This window comes from Brachyistius frenatus, unplaced genomic scaffold, assembly GCF_029030835.1.
Source record: "Brachyistius frenatus isolate BFR_SWC_R1_liver_20210118 unplaced genomic scaffold, ASM2903083v1 Contig_31, whole genome shotgun sequence".
Taxonomy (NCBI): Eukaryota; Metazoa; Chordata; class Actinopteri; family Embiotocidae; genus Brachyistius; species Brachyistius frenatus.
In genome coordinates, this window is record NW_027210630.1 from 3,021,075 (window position 1) to 3,045,805 (window position 24,731).

The following is a 24,731-nucleotide window of genomic DNA, read 5'->3' on the forward strand; positions in this document are numbered from 1 at the left end:
CACTGTACATGTATCCACTGACCACCTATATGCCTATATGTCTCAGAGTGTGTTTGCCAGTAAACACATACAGTTTGTGTGTGTGAGTGTCTGTGTGTGTTACATATTTATTTATGCCTCCCTCATTTCCTCTGTGTTTCTACTTTTCTGTGCTGCTCCTTTTCTCCTTTGTGTATATTCATACTGTTCATTTACCTGTGTGTGTGTGTGTGTGTGTGTGTGTGTGTGTGTGTGTGTGTGTGTGTGTGTGTGTGTGTGTGTGTGTGTGTGTGTGTGTGTGTGTGTGTGTGTGTGTGTGTGTGTGTGTGTGTTGGAGAGAGTGAAAGTGAGAGAGAGAGAGATAGAGAGAATAGAGAGAAACTATGGCAGGGGCAGAGAGGCTCATGGGAGTTGTGCTAAGGGCCATAGTATCACTCTACTGTCTCTCAGGGTACATTGTTTATGCATGGGGCCAAATATGCAGCAGGCGCAGACACTCACTGCATACTCCCAGAGACCCGGTGAGACTGTATGTGCCCGTGCCCGTGTCCCTATAAAAGTGTACAGTATGTGTGTATGAAGGCAGACATGCCTGCCTGTTTATGTTTTCAAGTGCATGCACATGTGTTTATCCTTTACTGTGTGCGTGCATGCATTCAAGAGCAGTTCCCCTCACCGATTACAGCCCACAGGCAGGACAGTGATCTCATCCTCTGGTCTCCATCTCTAACGTGTCAGCACCCTGCCGGCCATGTTGTTCACCTTCACACTGTCTCTCTCTGCTCTCTGGGAACCTGTTTCCACAAAAAGTGTACAGTTTTGCATATGTATGCGGTTGTACCGTATGTGCGTGTGTGTCTGTTAGAGTTTGGTTTTGTGTGTGTACGTATGCCAGTCAGACAAGTGGAAGGTCAAGTGCTTATGTCTGCTGTCTCCTCCTTCCTTCTGCCTTCTCCCAGAGAGAAACAAGGCCGTGCCAGATGTCCTGTTAACAATCGCCCCTCAGTCCTTCCTGACTTCGCCTCCATTTGTCTGTCTTTTCATCCTCCTTTTCCTCATTTAATTGAATCCAGTAAAAGTGATTGAGACTACAACTCTGATGCCTGTGTTCTGGTTTCGCACACATTGATGGATACATTACCGACCCAGCGAATGCACTACCTTCTCTTTTTCTACCCTCCGTAGGGAGTGGGTTTTATGCCTGTCACTTTTTCCCATTAACACATCTATGCACTCACATCTGTACATGTGCTCATGATCATTCAGCTGTCTATCTAGTGCAGTGTTGCTTGGGCTAATGTCATTCTCATGTCAGTGTGACTGTGTATATAAACAGTCAAACAATATCAACTGTATAGCTTTAGAGGTAAACATTGACCCTTTCTTCCCATCTTTAAGTTTGCTCTGTTCAATTGATTACTGCAGTAATGCAAAAGAATGCAAAAGTGGACGTACAGTTAACTTTCATTTTCCAAATACATCTTTTGTGGACTCACATTACAGCTTTAAAAAAAAAAAAACCAAATCATTACGTCATGATGCCAATGTCTCATTTATGCTGCACAAGTCACTTAACACCATCTTCACCTGGAGAAGTCAGATAAAGTTAGAATTATAATGGCATTGATGCCCATCGACTGCTAAAATACAACATTTCTTCCGAGTTTACCTTGGTATTTAATTTTAAGGGCAATTTATTTGATGTAAAATGACATTTTAATTAAAATGTTGCTCATTAATAGAAGACCGTAGATCTTTGACCCTGTTCTTACAGTGAAGAAATATCACTCTGTGTAGACTAATGCATGAATAATGTTCGAAAGAAATACATGTTTACTTGTATGCATCCTTTAAAAGTAAATACAACATTTCACCACTGATCAGAATGCACTTTTGACACCTCAGGTTAAAGCATTAAAGCCACAAGGATCTGAGCTTTACACTCTTGTCATGATTTGTCTGACCCCTGGCTAATCCACATCCTACGTTTTCACATAAATAGATATTATGGAATTATCTATGTATGTGCTGCATTGATGTAACAATGTGTCGTGAGATGATGTTTGTCTTCTGTGAGTATCTGTCAGGAGTGGCTTTGAAAGAAATGTGTCATTGCAGTCTTGACAACAAGGTGGCACTCTGCACCAAGACAAATCCCCTGAGGCTTTTCAATCCCCCAGAGGACACCTTTACTCAGTGTTCTAGTGTGTCTGTATACTGTGTTTGAATGAGCTGCTACAAAGAGGCTCTCTTTCCAAACTCCTTCTGGTTGTGATTTGGCTTCATGACATCAGGGGGTTTCTCAATATGTATTGTGTGTGTGTGTGTGTGTGTGTGTGTGTGTGTGTGTGTGTGTGTGTGTGTGTGTGTGTGTGTGTGTGTGTGTGTGTGTGTGTGTGTATGTATATAAAATGTATGATGAAATAAAAAATATAGGACCCATACAGTGACAATTAATAGTCTATGGTTAAGAAAAGTCATATTTAGCAGGTTTGTCAATCAAAGACATACTATTTGATTCTATTTGGAAACATGCTTTCTCTTACATAATTTTTTAAGGAGTGTTTATTGCATGTGGCACGCCTAACGTTAAGTGTCATAACTATCAGTCTTGTCTTAACTGGAAAATGCTAAAACAATTTGAGGTTGGCAGAGATAAAATAATTAAATGTGACATTCGTTACAGTAGAAACCCTCTGAATTTTAGAACTTTTGGAAAATGCTTTTAGGTCAAATTTAATGACACGTTTTATCAAGAAAGTAAAGCTTAGAGTTGATTTTGTGTACCTTGTGTTTAATTTCATGTTTTTGTGTATGTGAACGTCTCTGTTTGTGGTCTGTGTGTTGCTCTGTGTTTAGGGATGGGCAATATCACCTAGAATCAATATCATGATTAATTGTCATGTTTACATCAACAATGATTAATTATTATAATATACACTTGTGCACAAAATCAAAGTAGAGCCTATAGTTATTTGTACTGCACAATTAACAGAAAATCATGGATTTGGACACTAAGTAAAACATTTTTTTAGCATGCAATCGCAACAACACTTTGCTTTTAGAAAAGCTTTTCTTTTTGTTTCTTTTTACAGCTAAATCTATTTTCGAGTTCTTACATGTATTAAACTGTCTATCTTCTATCTTTAAAAACAACATTTTTATGTCACTGACACCTGATCATCATTTGATGAAAAAAAAAACTACCTCCGCATCTCTTGTTACTTCAGGAAATCCAAAATTAAATAGCTTTAAGACTGCAGGCCTTTTCATTTCCAAATAAAGGTGCTTTCCATATTACATAGTTGTAGCCTATGGAGCAGTGCTAACATTATATAATTGCCTGCTATTTATAAAAAGTCCCCTGGTTACAGATTTGCTTTTCTGCTGTAACCTTTTTCTTGAAGATGCATTCTACATATTCAGAGACATGGTTGTGTTTATGATGTTCAAACAAATTAGTTGTGTTCCTGCTAGCTGCTTGATAGGAGTAGGCATGCCACAATCACAAGCACATGCTAACTGATGGCGAGGAAATATTTGGTTTGTTGTTTTTGGTACAGGCAAGTTAAAGGAGCTTCAGAGAAGGGTAGACTGACTGCCCATGTGAACCAATTAATTTATTGAATATATTAACGAGTGAAATTGGGTCAGTTAGAAAGTCATGATGTTGATGAATCGAGTTACTCGATTAATTTTCCAGCACTATTTGTGTCCCTGTGTGTGTGTGTGTGTGTGTGTGTGTGTGTGTCCCTGTGTGTGTGTGTGTGTGTGTGTGTGTGTGTGTGTGTGTGTGTGTGTGTGTGTGTGTGTGTGTGTGTGTGTGTGTGTGTGTGTGTGTGTGTGTGTGTGTGTGTGTGTGTGTGTGTGTGTGTGGCATATCACCTCCTGTCCTCTAAGCAGAGTCCAGGTAGCAATGTGTGAGGGTGTTGTTCTTACTGGAAAGAGATCACTGGCAAGTGTGCCCAGAGCCATCTGCACCAGACCTCAGACTGCAACATCTGTGATATTTAGACACACACACACACACACACACACACACACACACACACACACACACACACACACACACACACACACACACACACACACACACACCCCTCACCATCCCATGAGGAGTATACACTTCTGTGTTGTCACACTGCTGTTATGTAGCTGTCATAAACCGAACATATGGCACCACACTTCCCCCCAAACCTTAAGGCCCAACGTCAGATGTGACAACCTATGTAGAATTAGTCTCAATTCTTCTTCGTAATAAAGGGTAGTTATTCACATTATGTTGAGGTCACTCTCACAGCAACTGTCAAATTAGGGCGCATTTTGATTTGATTGCTCGACTACGTGCGAGGAGAGGCAATGATGAGTGATTCTTAGCCTGCACTTCAATAAAGGCTGATTTGTAATGGCTATGTTGAGTTTAGTCGATGGTTGAGGTCATCCAAAACTTGTTCTCCTCTGCTCAGTGTTATTATGGTATGTCAGAAAATGCAGCTGACAACAGACATGTACAGTAATTCCTGTCTTATTTAAAACTTAGTAACTGGCATGTCTATACTCAAGATGCAGCTACTGTATCTGGGCTGGTTGAATAATTGATTGATGTGAGAAGTGGATTAAATAACATGTAATTTATCATATTGGATATAGCGCTTTTAGCACAGAGTTTGTATTATAATGCTCGTTCCATTTCAGTGCAAAACATCAGTACTTTGGGCATTAAATAGCCTTTTGTTTGCAAGTCACTTTAAAAATGTGTTTCAAAACTATACACAACCCTCTTTGGCCAACACATATTGAAAAGCAAATCAAAAAATGGCTGCATACCTGATTTTCATAACATTGCAAAATTGGTTGTTGTTTGCATGAGCCACCTGTATGCCCCCACCCTACACCCCCACCCCAAAAGCACATCTTTCTATTCTACTTATAAATATTATGCATATTTGAAGCAGCTGCAGTGGTATTTGTGTGTACATATGTGTGGTGGCCCAGGGCATACTCTAGACCATAAGACTGAGGCTAATCACCTTGCGGTTGTGATGATTGCATATTTGAGGGTTAATTTCTCTGTAAGGTTTGATTTCATTATTACCAAGATCTATTGTTAGACTTCTCCACTATTTAGCTGAGATCACTGTTATTAGGACATCCACAGTTAATGAATAAAAAGGTTTTGATTTTGCTCTTGACTCAAATTTAACAACTGTAGCAGCACTTCTAAATGTCTACTTTTATAAGATGTAATTTTATTACATAACTATTTTCCCTGTTTTACTTTTAGATTTTCTGCCTCTCTAATCTCCTGGCTGACTTCATTAGCTGTGAGAATTCAATAACTCTTCCTTATCCCCATATTGCATACTCACCAGCCATCTTTTATTATCAGTCATTTAAAACCCGAAAAAAGTCTCCAGAAGGGATGTTTGAACCATGATTTTTTTGGGGGGGGATATTTACACTTTCCTACTTAATACAACCTCACAGTGTTATGTGATATGTTTGGCAGATGAGTGTGTTGTCATTAAGAGACAGCCTGCATTGCAGTTTCCTGCTAGGTTGACTAGTAGTGTTTTGTACATAGTATGTTGTATGTATCTGTGGAAAGAGCAGTTTTACTCTTGATCTGTTGTGACTGGAAAAAAAAAAAGAAAAGATTAGAACAGTTTCTCTCCTTATCTGCAACATGAAAAGTTCAAATGTGCAGATTAGGATGTTTTAGACACTTTTTTTGAACCTTCAGTGTTTTCGTGCTTATAGTTGGGAAGGTTACTTTAGAAATGTTACGGATTACTAGTTATCCTGTTAGTTATCCCCATAGTAATGTAACTATGTATATACTTATTTAAACTTTTGTTAAAAGTTCTTTTATATAACTTGAATTAGGATGGGAACTGTTTGATTGTAAAACACAACCAGCAAAACAATTCACAAGTATGTGGATCCCAGCTGACTTCAGTAAAGGAGAAATGTTCCCATAACCTCAAACTGAGTCTACATTCAGGTTGACTCCATGCTGAGTGATGATAGAGCTATCAACAGGGATGGGTACTGATTACAGTTTACACCCGTTCCTGATGACTCCTAAATATCACTTTGTCTTATCTGACGATATGGCTAAGTATTTTACTTAAATAGGTTAATGTTGATATTGAACTACTATATTGCCATATAGTGCCCAAAGTTTAGGAGTTCAGAAATAATTGGACACTTGGGCACCAAATCCTTCTCCGAGCAGCTGTATTGCACAATAGAGCTTGATTGAGTTGGAGTTCTCTGTCACTATGAGAACTAAAAAGGTGACCATGCAAGTAAAGATGGTTTTAATGTGGCTTAAAAAAAAAAAAAAAAAAAAAAAAAGCAACAAAAATCCATAAGATAAAGGTAATCGGTTAGCCAAAATCAACAGTTGGGCCATTAAAAAAAAAAAAAAAGCAGATGGACACATGAAAAGTACAAAATGCCAAATTACCTAAAAAAAAGAGCAAGGAGTGCATCTTGTAAATGGAAAATCCTTTTCAGGTTGGAGTAAGACCTCCACATTACTGCAAATCAAGGTTGTTCTTCAGGATGTAAGCATACATGTTTCTTTTTCAATGAACCAGAGAGTACTTCATCACCAGAACTTCAGAGTATTCATCACAAGATGCAAACACCTCAACCTCAAAAAGCACAGTTCTTAGGACTAAAACAAAAAATCTGACCATATCAAAATGATGGAGAGGAAAGTGCAGAGAAAAAAGGAACAGTTTATGACTCCAAGTCACCCCCTCATCTGTCAAACAAGGTGTGCTTCTTTAATGGTTTTCGCATGTATGACCCATGGAAGTGACACACTGACATTTATTAATGATTTCCCTGCTGACGAAGGGAAGAAAATGAATGCAGATGTATACAGGAGAATTCTGTGTGTTCAAACACAGAGAAATGTATCAGAACTCAACATTTCATTCAGCAGGACAACAATCCTCGACCACTGTAATCAAAGCGCTTTTTAGGGGGAAGAGGGGGAATAACCTCGACCTGATCTCAGTCTAATTGAGCTGCATTACACTTGGTGAAGACCAGACCAAAGGCAGGGAGACCAACATACAAGAGGTGAAGATGGCTGCAGTGAAGGCCTGGGAAGCATCAGCGAAAGTTTATGGGTCAAAGACTCCAGGCAGTTATTGGCTGCAAAGGATTGTCCAAAAAAATTTAGTATAATGATTTTGAATAAGTGTATTTGTATATTTTCAATTAATTTTGATCCCCTGAATTTTGGAGACTGTCTGTAAAATCCATTTAAAATCCAAAAAAAAAAAAAAATAAATAAAAAAATAAACGGTCCGCTGCCACCTCCGTGCCTGCAGCTTCCCTGTTAAGAAAAAGGGGCGGCACGGTGGTGCAGTGGTTAGCACTGTCACCTCACAGCAAAAAAGGTTCCGGGTTCGAATCCGGTCCTGGGCCTTTCTGTGCGCAGTTTGCATGTTCTCCCTGTGCTTGCGTGGGTTCTCTCCGGGTTCTCCGGCTTCCTCCCATCATCCAAAAACATGCACCTCAGGTCAGGTTACCTGGCGCCGCGCTAGTGGCAGCCTGCTGCAGCATCTCCCCCCTGAGAGCCCCCCTGCTGTAGTGAAGAAATTTCCCCTCGGGGATTAATAAAGTGTATAAAAGCCACAAAAAAAAAAAAGGGCTACATTTCTCACACAGCTCTTTCTATATTGATGCAAACCTGCTCAAATTAAAGCTAAGACTTTTCATTTCAGATGGAATGTGCTGAAACACAGAGCCTGAAAAACAAAAAATATGTAACTATCCAAATTCTCACCATCTAGACAGTCTTTCAGCCAGCAGCAGCACCTGCAAAATGTCATCGAAATAGACACGAAGTGATTTTTAAAGTCACAGTAGCTTTGCTCCCACCACTGACTTCAAACTGCATTTTATCAATTTAAACTCAATTAAAAATGTAATCACTAACTTTTCCTGACACCAATGCTACATAAACTGGAAAAATCCTTACATTAAATGTTCCACCTTGTTTCTTACCCACCTTCCGCCTTCTCCGTGTTTGATGTTCACGGTCCAATCCTGACTCAGTGTTTACCTCTTCACTCCCCTTTTTCCTCGCTCTCCTCATGTTCCTCGCTCTCCCTCTTCTTCACCCCCAACCCCACTCCTCTAAAAGTGAAAGTGCTGATTGCTTTAAAAGACCATACAGACACGTTGGCAGCCATTATCTATGGTTAGAGAGGACCAAGTAGAGAGCCAGGCCTTTTATCCCGGCGACTCAGCTCCATCCCACTCTACCCCCCTGCTGGTTTGTGTATGTCAGAGCTGCGTAATTTGGCCCAACGTATGGCCCAGCGTGCCACAGTTAATGAGGGGCTGTTTGAGAGTTAAATGCACATGAATATTCACTGGGGAGCTGGAGCTACAGAGAAAAAGAGAAGGAGAGATCTTAATATCATCACATGTAGAGTGGGCTGAGGGACTGAGTGATCAGAGACACAGTGTATAGAGTGTAACGGTAGCAGTCATAGGCCAGATATCAATATTAATGGAACAGCCAGCATCTTTTGTGCAACCAGTGAGCATGTACATGTTTGCTTTCATAAATATATAAGTACAGTAAATGCAAGGGACAGTGTGTATACATGTTTGAAGAAAGATTAATTTCACTCAAATAATAAACTGTAACTTCTTAAGTCACTGCTTTCAGTTTCAATAAACACAACAATATGACATGCAAAAGAATATTACATAATTGATACAAAGAAACAAAAACTAATGCCAATGCTATTGCTCTAACAAGGGGAAAACAGTTCTGTGTTTTCCCTTCAAGGGATGTGCGCACGTGTCTAAAATGGACTTCCAGGCACAAATAATTAATATAAACCTGATGTTCAGCAGTACTGCCCTAGGATATGAGAATCCTTAGTGGTTGCAATTAGCTCTATTGAATAGCTGGCATGATGGCTTTGGCGGCTAAATGGCCTGTTGTTGACATGTTTGTGGGCCTGTCAGGTGTTTACATGGCTTCCAGTGGGTAGATGAGTGGATCCCTCTCTGTGGGAAGTAAACAACACTGTTCTATGTTGGGGATCCAGTGAGAACATAAAGTATGTCCAAAATTACAAAACAGCAACTGCTGGTGTTAAAATGTTATCTGTTTAACTCTTTTTATCTTAAACTTGGTAATATATGTGCTTTATTGCTGTTTGTAGTAACTTTAATGTGAGTGTCCCAACTGCAACAAGCCAGTTGAATCAGAACTACGACATCAAGAGCTGAGTACTGAATCCACATATTATCCAAGTGCTGATTTAACACACTAATTAGACCGTGGTGCAGGGGTGTTTAAACACGCAGGGACCCTGTACTCCAACAAAGACCCACTCTGCCCGGCACCAGCTATCAAGGAGAAGGAGTGTAATGGTAGAAGTCAAAACAGGGCCATTCATTTGCTCTTGTTGAGCTAAGTGCATTCTTGGCTCACAGTTGGGGGGCATCGCACCAGACTGTGCAGCTAAAGCCAGAGAGCCCATTTGCGAAGGCAAATGTCACCATGTCACACCGCCCTGCATCTCTGCATCTTTCTCTCTGTGGCTGGTACCCTGCCGTGCCCTTCAGCTGCAACTCTTTCTCTGTGTTTACATCTGTTTCTGCTTTCTCTCTCTCACTATTTCAACCCGTGTCTCACCCTCAACCCCCTCATCATGTCCATCTTTCTGTCTTTCAAATCAGTTACTACTTACACAGAAGCTTTCTCTTTCTCCACATTGTATCTGCCTCAACAGCCTTCCAAATGTTACCCCTCACAGCTTTAGCTTGTTTTGTGTCCATGTCTTTCCATTTTGTCTTCTAGTGTTACTTTGTCTGGCCAGTCATCATTCAGCTTCAGCTGAACTCTAAAAGCAGATAGCTTTTTCATAACATTGCACTCTGTGTCACCCACAGTGCATTCATCCATTTCGTCTCCTCTGTCCTGTCTCCTTTTCTGTCTCTGCCAGCCAGTGGGTATTTTCTAGTGTGTTTATAACACTCCGAAACTGAAGCTTAACTGAAGGTGATCAAGGCAAAGATGGAGAGTGATCTCCTTTATCCTCCCCATCCCTCATTCCTTCTCTCTCCCTCGCTCTTCTTCCCTCCCTCACTCGTGTGCTATAGAGACTGTTTCATCTTTCCGGTGTCTGTTTGCATTGCAACCAGAGTGCGCCCCATGGTTTGCATGTTGCCACTCTATCTCAAAACCAAACAGTGTGCATGTGCTCTCGGCCCAGCAAAATGTTGTAACCGCATGTGTGGAGCTGCCAAGATAATGAATAGGCGACGCAGCTCATGCATGCTAATGTTATGTTGTAAGCAGTTTTGTTGACAAGTGCTAATACTTCTTTCATACTATCATCAAAAGCAGCTAATACAACAGCCATTACTCCACAGCACTCCATGCAGGACATGATGGATTGTGACCTTAATATAGGTTAGCTGAGTTTTGAAAGTTAAACAACCTGCAATAAATCACAGAATTATTACAATGCGCTTTAATTGGTTAAGGACTGTTTATTTCCTAAAGAGGTAGGAAAAATTGGGTTTCTGCACTTTTTAATTTGCAAAGTGCATTTTCATTACAAATGGCAGTTTAATATTACCCTCCTTTGTCATGCAAAATACGCAACACACTGGCAATCTATTAATTGGACAAAAATGCGGTGCCAGCGTAAATCCTCCTCCTCTCTCACTCTGTCTCTCTGTCTCTCTCTTACTCTCTCACACTCCACCCTTCTGTCGGTGATAGGTGCTAACATCGATCAGAAACGGAGACCAGGGAGACAAACTTAAACGCTCTCGCTCACTCCATGCCGGTCCTTATCTCCTGATGAAAATACAACAGCTAAACAGAATAAAAATAAATGCGCAAGGAAGCTGACAGGCCATTGTCTGCTCTATGTCAGCAGCTTATTAAGAGATAGTAAATATGAGGGACATGCTGGTAATTATGCCTGCCCCCTGTTGGTTTTGGATTTTAGCGCTTCCTTAGAGCAGCGGCACATGATTCATACTGTAAAAGATGAAGCTGCTCCAGCTTGATTTTTCATTTAAAAAAAAAAACACTACTTGTTAACATAAAAGTGATCAGGTCAGGGTATCTTATTACTACATTACATACACCCTGTAATACCTTCAACATCACAGCATCATGTGTACCTCTTATTTCATTTCAAGTGTTAGATTCTTTTGTTGATGTTCTTTTGTATTTACTCGAGTGTCCAGAGGGACCTTGTTCCCTGCGGCAAAATTTGAATAAAGATGATGAACATAGTATTTCACCATCTAAAATATCAGCAGTAACATATTCTACCATCGATCTTTCTGAATTAAAAAGTAAAGAGTTGTTAGGATAAAACAACAAACAAAACAAAAAACAGACCTAAAAATTAGCTTTCCGTTTTTTAACCCCTGTAATGCTGCCCTTTCCTCCGATTGTTTTTGGGTGAAACAAACACATTGTGGCTTTTTGTTTGGAGTGTTAGAATTGCGGTGGTATTCAATAAGGAAACCCGTCACTGGGGAAGCAGATATACCTATTTGTACAGTGACAATGGCCTCAGTGGACCATAATGTAATGCAATTACAGGACTTAAGATTTGTGAAGGGCAGGACTTTTACTCTCATCATGCTGTCGTCATCACAATCTCTTGGTTATTTTGTATGTGTTACCCAAAGCTGACACCTCCCTGCAAGTTCTCAAAATACATTATGGGAAATAAAGTATGGCAGATTTACACACACACACACACACACACACAAAAAGATATCGCAGCAAACAAGTAAAATCCATCACATGATTTACTATACTTTACTACTTTATTATACAATGTAGAAATGTTAAATATCACACATTAATCAGGGATTAATTTAAAAGTACAGCATACTCTTTTCACCCTGCTTTTTCACTGTTATTCATTCTGTTTAAAACTCTTTTTTGGCACTGTTGATTAAACCATTGAAGTCTTTGTATTTGCTTTAATTGTAATGTTGGCAGTCAGGGATTTTGAGCTTTTCAAATTGTAGTCTCATTGTAAGTAAATGTTAAAGCGATGACTAAATGTGAACTATGAAAATTCAACATGAGCTCCCCTACAGTCTGAAACTTATTGTGCAATTTAAAGGGTCCATGTGTCGGATTTAGGGGGATATATTGGCAGAAATTAAATATTATTTTCATAATTACAGTATCATAATATTAATGTTTTTGTTTAGTTTATAATCACCTGAAACGACGGATTGTTGCGTTTTCATTAGAATTCTTTAGAATGAGGCCTTCATATCTACATAGGGGCTGCTTCCTCTTCCACAAAGCGCAACATGTTGCACGCAATGCAGACAAATCCAACACCAGCTCTAGAGAACACCTTTCATATTATTAGAGAGTTTCGTGGCCACCATTGATTCTCTTACATGCTACGTTGGGGAGGGTGTGACAAGGGGTACTTAATTGGTTGCAATCTCCATCCTTACCGGTAGATACCATTGAATCCTACTATACTGCGTCTCGAGAAGATACTTTTTTTAGGACATGCACATATGATCTTGAGTTTGACACGCATTCATTATAATATCTTTGGTCAAACAAATCACTATATACAACGTCATTGGTGGGTTAAAAGATGATTATGCTTCTATCTCTTTATCATAGTGATGAAGTTCACATATGGATTAAAACAATGTGAATCATGAAATCTGAGACGAGAGTGCCGTATGACTCCCTGATGGCAGCATTACGACACGTTGCCAGCTGGCTTTGACAGGGTGCCACCCAGACATGTCACAGTGCTGTCCTGTGTCTCTAACCCCAGCCAACACACACACACGCAACACTCGACACAACTCACACACACGCTATATCCCCTCGAGGCCATCACTCACCCGTCATTCTTTGATGCCTCGTAGACCAATCAGGCGCTGTCTCATGAGACGCAGTGTCACACATTTAAGGATGCATGACAAAGTGCTCCTTGATTTCCCAGTGGCCACTGTCTGCAGCCTGCTCACGCTTCTAAACACGCAAACGTACACCCACACCCACAATATGCTCGCACCCACAACTTGCCTTCATATGTGGAAGAGGGTACATGTCAAAGGACATTACGTCAGCAGTAGGCGAGATGTTGAGAGTTTAAACTGGAAGGCAGTGTCTTCGGTCCATTTAGAGCTGTTAAAGAAAGTGAAAGAGAAACAGCATTAACAATAGTTTTAGTTTTATGACAGCATGTATTTATTTAAAATTTAAAATTAAAGGATATTACAGTAAAACAGTAAGTTTTTATGCAAAATTTTTGAGTCTGTGTGACACTGAAGCCCTTTTCTGTCACTATACATCCTAGTTAGATAGTTAGATTGTATTGCGGCATAGAAGGCCAGTTATTGGGCACTAAAAGCATGCGCCTTTAACTCGTATAAGGCCATAAGCAGTCATCAGACTATTTTAGACTGGTTTGGCTTTGGACCCCGATTCGTTCTGCAGCAGGGGAACATCCACGGCCCACCAGCCCGCCCCCGTGACAGAGAGAAGCTCCTCTTTGATACTGACATTTTCAAACAAGGAAAAAGCTGTGTGGTTGACCTGTGTTCTCTCTCTTCCTCCCCTGTGTTTTTCTCTTCATGTTTCTTTCGCTTTCTCTCACTTTTTCTCTCTGTATATTGGAGTCAGGCCTGTGAGATACTGAAGAATGGTTTCACTATTATAATAGAGAAAGAGAAAGGAATTACTAATAGCAATAGTCTGTTTGAGTTGTTGGGTCTCAAAGTTACCTCTGCATGACCCACAAAAACTGTGATTTTGCTCATGGAGAAAAAGATTTTGGACCCATTACTCAAGCCATTGTGGTTGTGCACTCATATGAAACAAGGCATAGAGGGTGGGAGTAAAGGCGAGGAAAGGTATATCACCAAAGCTCAATTGCAAACATAGCTTTTATGCTGGATGAAAGCCGAACTTCAATTGGTGAGAGCTTTCAGGGTCTTGTGTATGGCTTGCATTGAAGAAAGGCATACAGTAATGTTACAAACCCATTTGTGCCACACTTTTGCACAATTACAGCCTTTTCTCTAAAAATGTTTTGTTTATAATAGGTGACTGAGGCAACAATTGCACTGGAGTAGCTTTGAAGCTGGGTGCTCTGTGGAGTGCTGAGGCACAATGCACTAAACATGTGACAATAAAGGGCAGTATAATCTTAATAAACCAACAGCGAATCAACATTTAACCGGCATTATGTGTAGTGTGGATGTTAACGAAACATACTGTATATGCGAACGTGTCTCATGCTAAATCTTTGCACAAATGTGTGTGTGTGTGTGTGTGTGTGTGTGTGTGTGTGTGTGTGTGTGTGTGTGTGTGTGTGTGTGTGTGTGTGACTATTGCAGGCTTTGCCTTTTTCAAAACAAGCACAAAGTGCGGTGAGACACAACTCCCCCTCTCAACAAAGCCCTCTATCAATCACGACCAATTAGTGTTTTATACAGTGATAGGGGCCACAATGATGTTCTGACACCAGCTGGATGCGAATTCACCGTCTTTTCTCAGGCAGCTATATGAAACAGTAATTGTTTGTGACGCAAAGCCTGCACTTATCCAAAAACCAGCAATGTCTTGGTTTATGTGAGATAAATCAGTCATAAATCAATTTACCAAACCGTATAGTCTGAGCTTGGATTTTAAAACCGGGTTTGTTTTGGTGATGGAGTAATCCTTTTTAATAGAAAATACACACACCCACACTGTTCTCTTTAGAGAGTTTGATGGATTAGCTTTTCTGCTGAATTCCATGGATGACATCCTGGAGTGGAAATCCAGGTGTGGTGATCCTTTTATTTTTTTGTTTCTCTTTTCTTATTCTCTGGAAGCTGGAAATTGGTGTCTGGGTGGGTAATACAGTATGCCATCAAAATTATGTGAGTAAAAAAAAAAAAAAAAAAAGAGACAGGGAGTTTGAGGCATAAACAGGCTTGTGTGAGTGTTTTCAAATGTATTTGTTCAAATGTTTTCAATTTATACATCACAAATAGCTTTACTGAAATGTATAATACTGAAGTGTAATGGAATATTTGTGTTCTTTATTGAATATTACATTTAGAAAGTTTCAAACTGAATTACTAATCAGTTTAACTGCCCACCAGTAACTGATCTCCTAAATATTCCTGTATTATTCATGTATCTCTCATTTAACAAGCTGCTTTTACTCATCCAGTTGCTAGATTTAATCATGTAAAATGCTATAATGCTGCCACTCAGCATAATGGATCCTCTTTCTACCAATTGGCCAGAAAGGCGAAAAGTTGAAATGGTTCACAGCATCATCTACCAACAACAGGATTCATCACCTTTAAGCTATTTGTCTTTCACTCCCCTCATCCTTCCCTTTCTGCCTTGTTTCATCTTACCCCGTTGTCCTCTCTTTCATGAATTTACATCCTTGAATGGCGGGTCAGTCATATACTCAGGTGCACTGCAGACAAAGGCGAAGAGAGTGCGAGTGAAGCTACTGTGACCACATCTATTTATCCAGCCATCTGTGGCTTAAAACACTGGCTGCGGCCATTCCGCAACTCTGTCCTGTTTTCTTAAACGCAAGGCGTGACATTGGAAAGTGAAAGTACCTGCAGCCATGTTCCGCCTGGCCTCAGGCGTGACGGCCTGTCAGCGAGTGACATGAAACACCTGGATAGGAACACCAGCCAGCCAAAACTAGGATTGCTCGCATGTTTTACTGCTGTCTGAATCAGCTATTTGTTGTTTTGTCTTTTCACTTTGGATTAAAGCCAATAAAGAGAACGAGGATGGTTGAACTCCACTCCTGAGTTCACCTCTTTGTGTGGCAACTCCTGCATACTGAAGCTGACTTATAACTCAGCTGCGCGAAGGTGGGTGTGCTCACCTACTGGTGCTCCAATACTGTACTAGCAGATATAGTTAAAAACACACACACATCATAAGTATGCGCTGACTTAACTGTCTCTCACACACACACACACACACACACACACACACACACACACACACACACACACACACACACACACACACACACACACACACACACACACACACACACACACACACACACACACACATTCAGAGAAAAGACAGCCATCCACAGAGACACCTTCTCACACACTGTATACCTAAAGATACTATCCTGAGGATTTATAGATCCGAACAGACATTTCTTGCTGTGCCCTGGATAAGATGTCAGAATTGATGGCATGCAGACTTTTATTACCTGGTATGGTGTGTGTAATTAGGTTAAATAGATGGGGTTGGACACGCTTGGTAAAGGCTACATTTCTCACCCCGGCTGAATTTATTGGCCACACTCCTCTCTCTGAGGTCTGCTCTAATGCACTCATTTGCATAGGGGCACATGTAGCTGATGGGTGTGTTACTGTTACATCAACTGCTAAGCACGATGACAAGGGCCAGTTTATGAATAGTGTGGTTCAGTGGTTGGCAGTGGCCCGGCTCACCAACTGCCTATTAGCTATGATATGAAAGCTGCCTGGCAAGTGTTAGATTGATACTTGACACTTCGAACAAAGCTCATTGTCATTGTAATTACTATACGTTGAGTCTTAATTTCATGGTCGTCCATATTGCCAGCATGATAGGGCTGTCTGTTACTTACATCTTCAGTAACAGCTGTCTATTCAGCCAGTGTATCCATCCACCTTTCATATGTTCAACAGTCTCGGAAATAACGACTTCATAATGACTATAATCACTTCAGATGTAATTATAATGCATAGCCATTGGTACAATTAAACAGTATTTTCTGAAGAAACATATCACTTTTTTCTTCCTCCAGATGTCCAATCAAGTGTAAATCACCGATAAACTAATAGCAGAGGACTATATGTGTTATGACCCGTTCATTGAATAGTCTTTAAAAGGATCACTTTATACCAGTTACTCTGTCATTTGCTGGAGGGTCCATCCCATCTGTCTGTTAAGGACAAGCTGATAATGAAGTGTATTTGATGAAGTAAGTTGATAATGAGAGCGAGCCGGCCAGCAGTAATGACAGTGTAGGATCTGAGGCAGTGGCAGTAGCCTGCAGTGGTGAATGTTACCGTTCAGACTTTCCTGACCTTCACAGATTCCAGTTTCCTATCCAATGCCCAGATTGAATCATTGAGGAGGCGTGCATTTTTGGGAGTGTGTGTGTGTGTGTGTGTGTGTGTGTGTGTGTGTGTGTGTGTGTGTGTGTGTGTGTGTGTGTTTGTGTGAGTGTGAGTGTGAGCTTGCAAATATGGCAAGATGATCTCATTCACCAAGGTCTCCCCCTCCTACTTTAGGGGGAACCAAAATAATCTTGCAAAGAGGGGCGTTCGCATTCATACGCATTCATGCACACATCCCGCCTCTGACTCCAAGGCCAGACAGTTGGTTTGGAGCAGCTGAACCATGTTACTCTACACAAACGGAAACATATAGAGGCTTACATTTACTTGAACCTGGTTACTTGCCTGTGCATCAGGATGTGCTCTGTAAGCCGTCCACCGGGATGTGGGATGCATAGCAAAGCAATTTGTCTAATATCACCTGCATCCTGTCTCTCACTTTCTGTCCATCTGACCTGTCTTGCATTTTCTTTCTCCTGCATGCACTTGCATTATTTGTTCCCCTCGTATCCTTTCACTCTTTTCTGATTTCCTTCCTTCTTCAGACTCAACTACATGCTCACCCCTTTCTCCCTGTTCCACCCTACCCCCACCCCCTCCAGGCAAGGAGACAGCATAGAGGGGTCTGCTGAAGACAGGGCCCATTGACAGGCTAGAGTGGCAGTAACTTATTGTCTGTTGATGGAGTGTGACAAATCATGTGGGAACGCAGGGGTGCGTGGCAGTCAGAGCCAGGGTGTTGAGTACGTGAGTGTGCCTGCATGTGTGCTTGCATCTCAGATGTGTGTGTGTGTGTGTGTGTGTGTGTGTGTGTGTGTGTGTGTGTGTGTGTGTGTGTGTGTGTGTGTGTGTGTGTGTGTGTGTGTGTGTGTGTGTGTGTGTGTGTGTGTGTGTGTGTGTGTGTGTGTGTGTGTGTGTGTGTGTGTGTGTGTTTGTGTTACCGCATGCGTTTGTGCTTTTTTGTGTCTATGCCTGCGTTGGTGTTTGTGCGTAACATCTTAGTGTGGGGCAGGCGGGCATGGCTGGGACCCTTCACAGCTCATTTAGCCCAAATGGGGCCACCTGGGTGGTGAGGGAGCTCAGCAGGGCGGCCCTGGCAATCTGGAGCCCCGCTGACAGCCCCCAAATATAGGGGCTTCGTCGGCCTATTAATCAACACAGCCACTCTGACAAATCACCACAACTATGACCTAATGAGAGGGGAGAAGAGAATGAGGAAAAGGAAAGAGGTAAAGACATGATGGAGGAGGTGGGGGGGCACAATGAGTATATGGACGAAGGTGGAGGGGTTGTCAGCATGGAGGCTAAAAAGTGACAGAGAAAGCAGAGGCTTAATGAAAAGGAAATGAAAGAAGGAGTTGGTTGACCTTACGACTGGCAGCACAGGCCATGGGGCTATACCGTGAGGTAATAAGAGGAAAATGGTAACACATCCTTAGCTGATCCTTGGCTCTCCAATCTAACCCACAACAAGCCAATTGATTTGTTATGAAAGCCCAAATCATGCATTCCAAAATGTACCTTAGTGGCAGCAAGGGGCTGCTAAGCCCCACCAAGTCTCTGTCACTGAAAAACAAATTAGACTATGAATGCTTCCTAGACACTTTTCTGCAGGTACTTCAGAGCAAATTAGAGGTGAGAAGACGTTTGATTTTGAAAGCAAACAACATTGATGTATGTCTCCTTCTCTGGTTCCCACCCTGAGGTGAGCTAGCATCTAATCTCTCGACTACCAATCTCAGGTCCAAATTACATTAGCTGGGATCAGAGGTGAAACTGGAGCTTTTCAACAGCAGCCTGTTCTCACTAATGAACCCCCATGGCCATCCACTGCATATTACAGCCACACTGACTGAGGGGGAGAAAGTTTTGCAATAATCATTATGTAATTGCACAATGCCTGGGTTTCCATTGCCCTGACATTTGGAAAGCTCGATAGCAATATCTTTATGCTTCTCTATAGAGAATAGGTTCTGTATATGATTGATGGTTTTCTGAGTCTGAACAATCTACTTATTGTAATTATATAGTGAAGTGTCCAATCTAAAGTTTATATTATACAATAGTAGTTCATTTGCAATACATTTTGTTTTGTGAATGTAGATTGACTTGTCTGGCATTGGTTGTGTTGGTTTAAGTGACCCAGCTGTTGACTCAATCATGAAAACAGAACCCCACCTTCCACCTACTGCCAACAGTTCCACCACCGCCATGCACACACATCCATGCCTACCACTACCATTACTACTACTACTACTATTTCCTTTCTATCACATTCTAGGGATCTATATAAAATCTACATTGAAGATTGAGCTCTACTTTTTTCTTGGCAATTAATATGCAGCCTGCCACTGAGCACTTGAGTGAATATTCAAAAGCAGACCCCTCCTATTGACTGGTATCTGTCTGCTGTGCTGTCCAGCCATGGCATCTATGTGATATACTAAGCCCTGGCCTGTCTGGTCCATTGACTGGCCCAGGATGGAAGGGCCATAGAGAGGATGCACAACTGCATGCTCCTCCCATCCATTACCCAGTTACGGTAACATTACAACAGCTACTGCCTCTGAGTCTGTGGAACAGAAAACCTTACTAACATCGTGTTGGGTATGCACACACCATGTGCTACCAGTTCACACTCATTGATAAAGGTGTCACAGATCGTGTGTCGATGTGTTCAGGTGTATGGATCTATCACCTTATATGCAAGGCATTTGTTTACACAAGATGACTGAAGTAAGGAACTTTCTCAACTAATAAGGCCTATTTGTTTTGTGTATTTCTTGGAAAGAAATAACAAGATCACCTCTGTTGTAAATGTATCTTTTGAACAGTTTCTTAGCCATTGATACCCTACAGAGTTGCTGCTTTTGAATCCATAACAGCTTGTACTTTCAAAATCAGTGGTTCCTGAAAGATTTTGATACCGTTTTTCAAAAGTTGCCTCTGTTTGCTTATTTACCACTTTACTTACTGAATTTAGTTGAATGATAAAAAAAAAATGCTCCTGAATCAAAATCCACTGATTATAAGATTACATCTGTCTTCTGATCCAGTGTGCTGCTGGACAATTACTGCACTTCCCCCTTCAGCAGCTGCATTTATACAATATGCTGCCTGAATGCAAAGTGATACTGTAGAACATGCAAATGTATAAATCTATACTGAGATGTATAGTCTCTCCCTATTCCTAACTTTGTATGTCGTACACTCTTGCATTTCAGTAGATGTAAAGTCCGCATTCGTTTGCCTGTCTCATATATTGTCCTTTGTCACTTTATTGATGACCATAATTCCAACACATTTACTGTATTAGGTAAATAATGTAAATTAGATTCGTAGTCAAAATGACATCTGCTGTTGTCAGTGTAGTGATATTTTGCATGGATCTTAATGCCTTTGATCAACTACCTTGATTGTCTTACTCCTACAAGAAAATCGCACCAAATTGTCAGCAGCGTTACCTTTTCAAAAAAAGTTTCCTTAAAGGACACTACATGACTGGTGTGATCTTGGTGTTGGTAACCTCAGCCAGTAAAGTCGCATGTTACTGACCTTCACTTCCCTTTATGACCTTCATTCCTATGTTGTGCTAGAGCATTAATGCCACTAATGTTCATAGTTCTTTATGGTACATTGTTGCTATGAAGGCATGAAAGAACAGACTTGTACAGTACGAATGCAAAACAGGAGAAAACTCTTGACATCATATGGATAAGGGTAAAAAAAAAAAAAATCGAATCGGCATGTCATGCTTTTCTTCTTAGTTTTTTTTTGTGATACGTGTGCCTACAACCAGATCATGGATGATAATGTTAGCGTACACTTTTCATAGAATTTGACAATGTTTGTATTTTGTTTGTAAGAAATGCAACACTGCCAGAGGGCTGTGCGTAAGAGTGTGAGAGTGTGTATGTATGCTCTCCTGAGCTGACAATAGACCTTTACAGCATCAAATCCCTACAAGGTGAGGCACAACTTAAAAACGTCTTTTCATCGCTTTCCTTATCTCTTTCACACTGCTGTTGGCGGCAAGAAAGAGAGAGAAAAACTGAGAGAGGAAGCATTATAATTTTATTATAAGGACAGAGGGGGTAAAATAGAGCACATGTGATAAGAATCTGGAGATTAGGATGGAGCAGAACAATAAATTATGCAAAGTGTTTGAAAACACATACAGCTATAATTAAGTGGCATTTGATTTTAAATGAGTTGACAGTGAGGATTTATTTATCTCCTTAACCCCCTAAAACTGCCATTAGCATGGTAGAAAATGAACTGTTTGAAATGGTAAGAGAACAAGGCCCTGATCTGATAGACAATAAAAGAGCACACAAAGACTAATACATGCGCACAAATGCACACACACACATGCACGCACACAAAAAACATAGAAAGGTAAGATCAATGTCTGCACGGACTAATCAGCTCATTGCAGGCCCAGCAAAACCACAGGAGCCCATTGCTAATAATGTCATTATGAATGGAGCCTGGATACTGCTGTATTTACAGTGTGGCCTTCAGTAAGCATTTTCACACCAACTGGTGTCTGTTAGTGACACTAATTTCTCCGCACTTTAAAGCCCATGTGTTGTATTTACTCACATTAAAAGCAAGCTTTTCAAATGTAAATGGTGGTTTAGGTCGGCAGTGTTACATGTGATGGTGCACGCTACTTTGCTACACAAGAAAAACTGCATTTTTCCGGAGTTACTATTATTTTCCTCTAAAGGAGTCATATTTAATCATTTTGGAGCTTAATTACTACCAGTAGCCAGTAGAGTGGGAGCAAATATTCAGAAGAAAATCTATTGGAGTAAAACAGCGTGACCACCGTTGTGGTTCCTTAAGTTTAATTTCTGCCGCCATGACATCTCTCGCTAAGCTGGAATGAGCTGACGGTTTATGGGACGGAGGAGCTGAAGTGAGAAACAGAAGACGGCATTTGTAATAAGATGTCAGGTAAGGTATTTATTTTTGGTTAACTTCATGTGTGTAAGGTAAAGTTGTTTTTTTTAGCAACATTCCAGCTAACTTACTTCACTATTTGCATTGTCAGATACAAACGTAGTTTCTGATTGTTCGCATTGCCAGAAACTAACATTAGCTTCTAACTTTTTCACCTAGTCACAGTCAAACGTTACCTTCTAGCAAATTAACATGAATTCGCACAACTTTTGGTGGTTTATGGACAATATTAATGCCAGGTGGATTGTTGACACACCTTTATTAAAGTCTCAACAAAGCAGTATTAGTAATCATCAGTGGCCAGCCAAGGTGCCCGTGTGTTTTATTCTGTGTAGAGGGATCGTTTTTTGCTGCAGTCAGTTGGTGTAACGCGTTTATTTTACTCTGAAAAGAGCTGTGCAGACAACTGTTTTTTTTTGTGGTTTTTTTGCTGCAGTTTGTTGGTGCAACAGGCATATTTCACTGTGAATTGTACTCTTGAGAAATGCACTTGATGCTTGACATTGATACGGGCCACCCGCGAAATGCGGGTAGAATTCAACAGCAGCAGAAACTGATTGGTCTGTTATATAATGTGGCGAGATAGAGACAGCAGAGTCAGAGACAAGCAGGTGAAGTAGACATTGTTCAAGATGACGACAACTCATTACACTTCTGTTACTGTAAGTCTGCGCTCTGTTTGTCTCTGCCATAATTACTACTGCTAAAGGGGCTCAGACTCCATAACGAGCCTGGCTATAAGCTAACTGCCGTCTGTACCCCTATATTACAGTGAACATGTAGTTAACATGGCAACATTAGTGATTACTGCCATAGTTGATATTAGTGTTCGCAAAAAAAATTATAAAATTGATAACACAGGGACAGGGATGTCAAAGAGCTTTTCTGTTACAAAGCATTTGATATACAAATATCATACAGGTGAGATGACGCAATTTTCTTTATTGTGCCATACTGTTTCCTATGATGTAGTATTCAGGAGTGAGGAGGCCCAAATTTTATTTTTCATTTTACAGCGGTCCAATTTTATTTTCTTAAAATGTTTTCTGTAAAATATCTGTTTTGATGTATTGCACATTTATTTTATTTTTTTCAAAATAATAAAGTGTGCTTTGTTAAATACTGATATGTGATTTATTTAACTTGTTGGGTTTAAAGATAACCTTCCAGAGTACGTTCTCACGTGTTTTAATCATAATATAAGTACATATCGAGTGGAATTCAATTCCATATAGAGCTAAATCCAATTGCATAGAATTGAAATTCAGTTCTATATGGAGTGAAATTCAGTTCTATACAGTGAAATTCTACTTTAAACGGAGTAAAATATAAATTGAGTGAAATAGCAGTAGAGTTGTTTTCATTATCATCATTTAGAGTTAAATATAAACACTGAATAGAGTAAAAAATTACTCTGAATTATTAACTCTGAGGCAAGAGTAGATTTTACTCTATTTAGACTGGGACCAAATGTTAGTCCAATTTTTTTTTTATTTACGTGGGCAAATTTACTGTGTACCCTCGGTGAGGATTTTCTTTCTCCTGTACTGCAGTAACTGTAGCGCTAAAGATACTTTACCTTGGGTCTCCCTACAAATATTTTACACGGTTCAATGTTTGATGCAAAAATACCAAAATATATTTTACTACTCTGTGCATAAATCAAACTGTCATCAGTCTGACAGTGAACCTGTGAAAAGGTAATCTTTGATTTGATGTACTGATGTTGTAGTTTCTTTATTAGCCTTGAGGAGGAAGTTGATTTTTCTTCTCTGGCTTCCATTTTCTTCCAACATTTCCTCGACTCAATCTTTCCCCATTAAATCGACCATACCAGCAACTTACCCAACTCAACCACCACATAATCCTCAAAAAGTAGAATGTGCTGGAATGTGCAATTTATTCATGGTGGCTATGGAAATCATATATAGCTGGGTTTGAACAGAAGTTTTGCCAGATCAGTGACTGAGAGCGAGGCCTTTGTCTGAGAGCAAGCTGCAGTTTCTCAACCCTCAACGCTCCTTAGTAGATTTTACAGTTCATATATGCACAAATGACAAAGAGAAAGTATTGAATAAGTAATAGAATATCTCCTGGTAGCACACTGAGGTGAAATGACAACAGATAACTTTTTTTCCCCCCTCTGTTCAGTGGGGAGATTGTGTGCGTGAATGCTTGTTCTCAGTGTTTGTGCTTGTGTGTATGAGGAGGGTGAAATCTAAACCTACTGACGATCATCTTTGTTCATTAATTCATGGGTTATATTTTATGCATTTGGTGACAAGGTTTAAAGGAGTAGACCCAAATACAGACACTGAGGCAGATTGTGTGTTATGGGAGGCTTTAATAGTTATTCTCCGAAGGAAGCCGGGGGAGTGCAGATCATCTGGTGGCAGAGATCACCAGACTGGAGATTTGAGAGATCAAATGGACTGCAGCGGAAGGCTGATGATGACAGCAAGTGAGCTTGGGCCGTGATAGACTGCAAGTGAAGGCGGAGACTGGGGGACAAGGTGCTTCTTTGTAGGCAACTGGTGGACTGAGACGGGACGAAGGTGGCAGGTTACACCGAAACACTATCCAATTAGACAGAAACAAATCACAGTGACATTCGTAAA

At 40.5% G+C, this 24,731-nt stretch overlaps 1 protein-coding gene across 2 annotated transcripts in view; it reads left to right on the forward strand.

The window, feature by feature from the left end:
- kiaa0825 (KIAA0825 ortholog) overlaps positions 1 to 24,731 on the forward strand; it is a 117,555-nt gene that overhangs the window by 83,125 nt on the left and 9,699 nt on the right. The gene's annotated exons all lie outside the window — the stretch shown is intronic.